Raw genomic sequence first — 8,959 nt, 5'->3', positions numbered from 1 at the left:
TCTCATACTTACTACGGGTGTACCTTTTAAGTTAAATCTAGTCCTTGGAATTGTTACTGTTAATTCTTACTTTATATATTTACTTTATATATTTTAATATAAACGTTATATATTTACTTAATTTATATTTGAAACTTTATATATTTACATGTTCAATATTAAGTTTTATATAATATCAACTTTGTTAAGTCTATAATATAAACCGTGTTTAATATAAACTTTATATAATTACTTACTTTATGTGAACTTTATATATTTACATGTTCTGCAGAATTTAATCTTCAATAAACTTTAACGCCCCATACTGCCAGTATCTTTCTCCCCCTGGTCAGAAAAATAACTAACTCTGCTTTCAAACAACACTCAGCTCCCTTGTTTAAATCCCTAAACTTGCTAAATATTAACTCCCTCCACACATCTTGCCCGAAACGCATTGCGTAATAGTGGCTTTAGGCATTGTATGTACTAGCTCTATCTATATATCAATCCATTAATGTAACATCACTTGTATGTATATACCTTACCTGAATAAACATCTGAATCTAAACATCTGAATCTGAATCTGAATCTGAATCCTCTTGTGTCAACTACATTTACAAAACCCTGTTCTTAAATGCAAACCATGCTCTGAAACTCTCCCTGGACAGATGTAATAGGACCCATTATCACCACACCAGAAATAAATCTCTCTTTGATATTGAAAAACTAAAACTTTTGCCTTATTTAAAAGCAAAACCAAAAAGTACCTAATTTCATCTTCTTAGTTTCCTACACTGAGCTTTAAATTTGCTCTGTACCTAGTGTTACCCAATCTCCTAATTTTTATGTAGTATCAAACAACCTTATCATTGTGTTCATTGCTGTCTTCTTTTATGTGCTAGCCATATGCTGTATTGTGACTACCAATTTTTGTCAACTAAAATTCAAGCTGTCATTGCAATCAATCTTATATACCTTTACGGGAGATGGGACAAGAGCGGATAGCTTCTCTAGCGGCAGCATCCGCACGCTCATTTAAAAAACACCAATATGACTGGGAATCTAGCTCATAACCATAAACTCTACGGATTTAAATTTACTAGAGATGAAACAGCCAATGTTTAATCTCAACAACCACCAGATGGACAGGATTAAAGGACCCCAGAGCCATGAGGGCACTACGAGTTGACTACAACCACAAAGGAGGATTGACAATGAGAAAGCAGGAGATGGAGAGCATAGACAATAGCATAAAGTTCCGCCGTGAAGATGCTAGTCTCTGAAGGGAGGCGACACACAAGTGCGGTCAAGAAAAACAACAGTAGCCTACACCGTTCGCAGACTTGGACCCATCTTGGACCCATCGGTGAAGATGGAAACGAAGCGGGAGTGCGAAGAAAATTGCTCAAGGAAAAGAAGTTTCAGAACCGTAGGAGGGGTAAAAGCGTTTAGTGATGCAGGTCAAGGACGTACAAAACTTTGGAAAGGGGGACTCTCCACGGGGGCAAGGAAGAAACAACACGAGGAGAAACATTAGAAATTTGAACTGAAAGAATCCTGTAAGCGAGATAGCCGGATAGAAAGAGGGAGGTGGTGAAGAGGAACAGGAACTACAGGAAGGGTAGAAGTCAAAGCACGACAGAGGTGAGAGGAAGGATGTTGTAAGGACCGCACAAAATAGCGAAGACGATAGCGATCACGGCGGTCCTGGAGACGAGAAGCCATCTAAATCATACAAATTGTTGACAGAAGTCACTGATAAAAGCCATTGATTACAGTTTTAACTTAAAACTTTATACTGGTTCCACATTGGATCTGCTATCAGAATAATAAATTCTGCTTTCTGACAACACTCAGCCCCCCTTGTTTAACTCCCTAAACATGCTAAACAATCTCACTCCACAAATTCTCTTGTGTCAACTACATTTACAAAACCCTGTTCTTAAATGCAAATCCTGCTCTGTAACTCTCCCTGGACAGATGTAATAGGACCCATTATCACCACACCAGAAATAAATATCCCTGATATCCCCAGACTCAAACTTAATCTGTGTAAACACTGCAAATAAAGGGACCCAGTCTATGGAACTCACTCCCTAATGAATTGAAAAGCTGTCCAACTTTTGCGTCATTCAAAAACAAAACTAAAAAGTACCTAATTTCATCTTCATAGTTTTTTACCTTTTGCTTTAAAATTGCACTGTATCTATTGCTACCCAATCTCCCAATCTTTATGTACCCAATCCGAACATCTTTACTATTGTGATCATTGCTGTCTTATATGTGCTGTTAATCTGCTGCATGGTGTCTATTAATCTTGTTTAAATTACCAATCAAGCTGTCATTGTAATAAATCAGAGCTTTAATATACCAATGTGCTTTAATATACTTACTAACCTCTCTCATCTCTTTTTTCCTTGCAATGTATATATTTTATTAATTCTGGTAGAATTTACCTACTTAAAATTATCTGTTAGATTAAGGACCTGCCCAGAACGTTGCGCGTACTAGTGGCTTTACAAGATTGTCTCCTGTCTAATAACGATGGTCAGCTTTCAGCCTCTGATTCTGCTATTGAGTTCAATAGGTTCTTCTCTTCCATTGGTTCATCCCTTGCAAATGATATTCCATCTTCCAGTACAGACATTAATGACTATCTTTCAGGTAACTATCCACAGTCTCTGTACCTAAAGCCTATTAATTCCACTGACGTCAATGAGATAATCCTTTCCCTTAAAACCAAGTCTGGTGCCCTTGAGGAGATACCAACTTTAATTTACAAAAAAGCCTCCAGATCTTTAGCCCCTGCTATTGCTTTGCTCTTCAACAAGTCACTTGAACTCCAAACCTTCCCAGATATTCTAAAAAAAGCGAGAGTAACGCCTGTCCACAAATGTGGTAATCTCACAGATGTTAACAACTACAGACCTATATCTATCCTGCCAAACTTGTCAAAAAATTTTGAAAAACTAATCTATAAGCAGCTTTACTCATATCTAGCCAAACTCAATATACTTAGCCCTTGCCAATATGGCTTCAGACCCAAAAAAAGCACTAACGATGCACTTATTAGCATGCTTAACTCGATTCATACAGCTCTTGATAAAAATGAGTTCCCTGTTGGGTTGTTTGTGGACCTGCGTAAAGCTTTTGATACTGTCAACCACCAAAACCTTCTTCTTAAATTACATCATTATGGAGTCAGAGGACACTCCCTACAATACCTCAAATCCTACCTTACTGACAGGCTCCAATATGTTTCTGTGAATAATACAATTTCTCCCACCCTACCCATCAACATTGGTGTTCCCCAGGGCAGCATACTTGGCCCTCTCCTCTTTCTCATCTACATTAATGACCTTCCAAATGCCTCCCAACACCTCAAACCAATTCTATTTGCTGACGACACAACCTTCATTTACTCCAGTCCTGATCCCCTTGCTCTAAATGCCACAGTAAATACTGAGCTAAATAAAGTCCATCTGTGGCTAACTGCCAACAAACTAACCCTTAACATTGACAAAAGTTTCTATATTCTGTTTGGCAATAAATCCTCTAATCAAATAAATCTCAAAATAAACAATACCCAAATTTGTAACAAATTAGATGGCAAATTCCTTGGCATTCTCATTGACCACAAGCTGAGTTTCCAGGGACACATTCTAAACATATCAAAAAAAGTTTCAAAAACTGTGGGCATTCTTTCTAAGGTCAGATATTATGTACCACGCCCTGCCCTGGTGACTCTCTATTACTCCCTTATCTATCCATATCTCAACTATGGTATTTGTGCTTGGGGCTCTACTACCCAAAATCACTTACGTCCTCTAATTACTCAACACAAAGCTGCTATTAGGACAATATCCAATTCTGGCCCCAGACATCACTCGGTACCCCTACTCAAATCTCTGAATATGTTAGACATTAAGTCACTGCACATTCTCTCATGTGTATTATACATATATAAAACGCTAAACTATAATGCCAATCCTGATCTCAAAAGCTTCATAGAAGGTTGTAACAGAACCCATGAGCACCACACCAGAAATAAATACAGTTTTGATATTCCTAGAGTACGACTTAATCAAACTAGAAATGCTCTACAAATCAAGGGGCCCAGAATGTGGAATGACCTTCCCAACCATGTTAAAGACTGTACCTCTCTCAACCAGTTTAAGTTAAAAACGAAGCTATACCTAATAAATTCCCTGTAACCTACCTTACCCTTCGATTGTCAACCAATGGCTGTTTTTTTTAAAGAGCGCTGTTTGTCGACATAATTGTATTTGTGCTGCTTTTTCAGCTATGTTTTCATTTCTTGTTTTCATTCTACTCATTATGCTCAATTAGTATTAAGCTTGTCATTTAAGTTTATCATGCCCGAAACGCTTTGCGTATAGTGGCTTTAGGCATTGTATGTACTAGCTCTACCTATAAGTCAACCAATCTTTGTAAAAATTTATTGTATGTATGTACCTTACCTAAATAAACATTTTTTTTTTTTTTTTTTTTTTTTACAAGCTGAGGGTAGGAGTTGAACGAAAAGCACCAGAGCTGAGGCGCAACCCAGTATGGTGCAAAGGATCAAGACGGCGAAGAGTAGGAGAAGCAGAAGAGTATGCAGGGCAACCATAATGGAGCTTAGACAGTACGAGAGAGGAATGCAAATGGAGCGTGAGCCTATCCGCTCCCCAAGAAGTATGGGACAAAACCTTAAGTAGGTTAAGGGCCTTAGAGCATTCAACATGGAGGTAAGCGACATGGGGCGACCAAGACAAACGAGTGTCAAAGAATAACCCGAAAAGCTTGGCAGAATCTTTGTACTCACGGGGATGATCATAAAGTGACAAAGAGGGACGAAGAATGACCCGCTTCCAAGTAAAAGTCATGGCTCAAGTCTTGGTAGTAGAGAACTTAAGCCATGATTGGTGGCCCAAGATGACACGGCATCAATCGCAAGTTAAAGCCGCTGTTGAAGGAGAGGCGAATCATCACCCCGACAGCAAAGATCGTCAACATAAAGAGCGAAGAAGATGCCAGAAGGAAGGGAGGAAAGAAGGGCAACCAGAAAAAAAATAGTAGTACTCAGAACACTACCTTGGGGCACACCTTCATACTGCCGAAAAAGAGGCAGAGAAAGTGGTACCAAGCCTGACTCGAAAGGTACGACGAGAGAGAAATATAGCAAACAAGGTAATGCCTTATGCAAGCATTCATTAATTGATGACCAAACCACACCTCTGAAAATGAGAAAATGATGACATTTTAGTCTATCCTGGACCACTATCAAGTCAGTAAATTACCAGACTTTATAATGGTCCAGGAGGGACCAAAACATGTCGTTTCTTCATTTTCTAAAAATCAGCAGACTTCTAGATGTTACTACTGCTCGGCTTAGACTCGGTTACAAGTATCTCTGGGAATTCTCATTATCTGCTGATGTAGACCTGACCAAATGTAAACTGTGTCAACAAAATTATTCGCACACCCTCCGTCACTATGTGATGGAGTGCGAAAAGATACGTGAATTTAGAGACAATTCTATAACCAATGTTCCAGCGATGTGTCAATATTTCATTCAAAATGATCTGCTACCAGAAATTTTAGCCAAATATCCCCAGTTTGCTAACTGTAGGTAGTAACTAAGTGATTGCCGCTGCCCACTGGATGGGGGGCGGTGTGCAGGACAAACATATCAATTTTGACACTAGCTCTCCACATATGTCAGTTGCTTAATTTAGAACCTGTACTTGAGGTCGATCTCGAACCCATTGTTGATGTGATGACTTATATTGAATTTTGTAACTAGCTCATCAAGATTGTAACTTCCTTAGCTAAATGAATTGTGGGGTTCAGTCCCTGAGCCCATTATGTGCCTCTGTAACCCTTTCCACTACCGCCCACAAGATGGGTATGGGGTGCATAATAAATGAACTAAACTAACTGGTTTGGTCATCATATCTTCAGCCATGTTATTGTGATGCATTGTCTGCATATTAATTTTTTTTATTTTGCAATACCGTATAATGTTTGTGAAGCACACGAGGCAAGACCTACAAGTGGCCGTTGTTCTCAGCAAAGCATCATATCAATACAAAACACCCAGAAAAATAAAAAGTGTACAAGTAAACTCATACCATACATAGTAAACATTTAACCTTTTCCTTTAATGATCTCTGTCATTGCAGCAATTCACAACTGCACATTTCCTAGCATGTGTGGCACAAGTGGCAATTGTTTAATGTATATATTCAACAAATACAAGATTCTTTGATATCGAGTATTGCTTAACCGTTAAAGTGCGCATCACGTCATATGACGTGCTAGGCGTTGTACCAGTCAACTGCGCTTCATGTCATATGACGTATATGGGTACCGCGCACGATTTGAATGTCCTGCGGTGTAGCTGGGGTTCCCATACGTTGCCCAGGGGCTATAGTAAACAGCGGCCATTTTTTTAAAAATTCCCGCTCACGAACCGAAGGCGTGGGGGGCCTCAGTTTAGCGAGTCACCATAGCGAGCGCACGGTCAAACGCCTCACGGGCACGCACCACTCAATCCCTCACCCCAGAGCAAATAGCCCACGAATTATTCTCTGAAGGTGAAGAAAGTGTGTTTGATGATTCAGACAACGATGAGGATTATACACAGTTGTCGGGTGATAGTAGCAGCAACAGTGAGTGACAATGCTCGCCATGCCATGGCGAGGCCTCTACGCTCACCCATGCCTCCTCGGCCAGTTTCTACCCCAATTCTACCACGACCTCACAGTTCCTGTGGATATTTTCTGTTTGAGGGTGACGAGTCAGAGGGAGGTGACTCCTTTTCTGGGTTTAGTGTCTCAGATCATAGTTTTATTGAGCCTGTGGCTGGTACCAGTGGTGTAACTGGGCGAGAAATTGTCGCGTCAGCAGCATCTCGCCCAGCCAAGCGCCACCGCATGGCACCACATGAGGGACCAAGACCCTCGTGTTCACGTGCATCCACCTCCCGTGCATCCACCTCACGTGCACGTAGCCGCCGTGCTTCTCGCAGACGGTATTCAGCTCCTGGTCACCGGTATGCATCGCTTCCTCGCCGTCTTTCCTCTGCATCTCGCAGGACGCCTGGTGTACTAGAGTGGAGTGATGGTGACTATTTTATTCCTAATATTCCTCACTTTGACGATAAAGATGTAGGGATTACAAACCTTTTCCCTAATCAAGGTGAGGACATGGCTGAGATGGAATATTTTACAGCATTCTATGATGCACCACTCATGGAATACATTGTTCACCAAACGAACCTGCATGCTGCTTACCTGATTGAGAGGGAAATCACAGAATCTTCCTGACTGCAGCGTTGGAAAAATACCACAGTTGCGGAAATGTATGAGTTTTTGGCACTCTGTTTGTTGATGAAACAGTCACAAACATGCAATAAGTGACTATTGGAGCAAGGACCATACAATACCAACACCTTTATTCAGGAAATATATGTCACGAGACAGGTTTCAGATACTCCTCAGGTGTCTACATTTTGGAAGTGTTCAGGACCGAACACCTGATGATAGACTGTGGCGAGTGAGGCACTACATGAACGATGTTATTGGAAAATTCAGATTTTTACGTACCAGCACAGAAGCTGGTGGTTGACGAATCTCGTACTTTTCAAGGGACGTGTTCCATTAAAACAGTACATTCCCTCAAAACGAAACCGATTTGGCCTGAAATTTTTTGCTTTGTGATTGTGAGACAGGATACGTGTTACACATGATTCTGTACTCGGCTAGTGATGTAGACATTCCCGGTAACGACGAACATGGATTCTCGGGGAGTGTAGTGAAGACCATCATGGCTCCGTGGATGAACAAGGGACACATTTTATACACGGATAATTACTATACAAGTCCCTTGCTAGCTTGGTTCTTGCTAGAAAATAGAACCGGATTGGTTGGTACAGTAAAGCCACAACGAAGGGAAATGCCTGTGTTTGACAACGACATTGCAGTTGGTGAGTGTCAGAGAAGGAAAAGTGATAACATTCTGTCAGTTCGGTGGAAAGACAAAAGAGAAGTGAATTTGACAACCATTCATGATGGAACAATGGTGAACAGTGGGAAAGTGAGCCATAAAACAAACGCACCACTATATAAGCCAGACTGTGTTTTAGACTATAATATCAACATGCGGTTGATTGATAAATCAGACATGATGATGATTGGCACTGCAGAGTGTGTGCAGAAGACATGTAGGTGGACAAAAAGTGTTCTTCCATCTTGTGGACATGAGCATGCTGAACCGTTTCAACATGTACCTTGTGAGAACTGGACGTAAGCCCACTTTCCGTGACTGTATTTGATGCTGCAATACAGTTATTAGGAAAGTTTGCAAAAAGATGTCCCAGGGATTCAGCGGCCCATCATAAACCCACTGTTGTAGCATGCTGGTACTCCAAGCCTCGCTCACACTGAAGGCTTCCTAGCACACAGACTCAAGTATTTGCCACCAGCTGGGAAGCGTGCAATAGCCCAACGTGATTGCTTTGTGTGTAAAACGACGACACGTAGAGACCAGAAACGGAAGCTTGTCCAAACATGGTGTGAAACGTGTGGTATCCCATTATGTGCTGTCGACTGCTTCAATGACTACCACAGTCTAGAAAACTTCTGAGTGTGCTTCAAAGTGTGTATAGCATGTGCGAGTGTGCAAGTATGTAAACATATAAGCAGAACATACAATATAATAGACTGTAATGACATATTATATTGCCGTAATTGAAAACATATGTGTGCGCCTGTGTATACTCAAATATGCAAATATTATTGATACAAAATATGTTCAAACATTATTTGAAACACAATTAGTGAAAAAAATTGGATAAAATGCGCCTAGACATTGTAAATAAATAGCGCGAAAATATATTTGTGGCAACTGGCTGTTTGAGGACCGCGTACAACGCCTCCAGGGCGTGTACTGCATGAGCGAACATGCAGATTCT

This window comes from Procambarus clarkii, chromosome 16, assembly GCF_040958095.1.
Source record: "Procambarus clarkii isolate CNS0578487 chromosome 16, FALCON_Pclarkii_2.0, whole genome shotgun sequence".
NCBI classification, from domain to species: Eukaryota; Metazoa; Arthropoda; class Malacostraca; order Decapoda; family Cambaridae; genus Procambarus; species Procambarus clarkii.
This window is presented reverse-complemented; position numbering follows the sequence as displayed.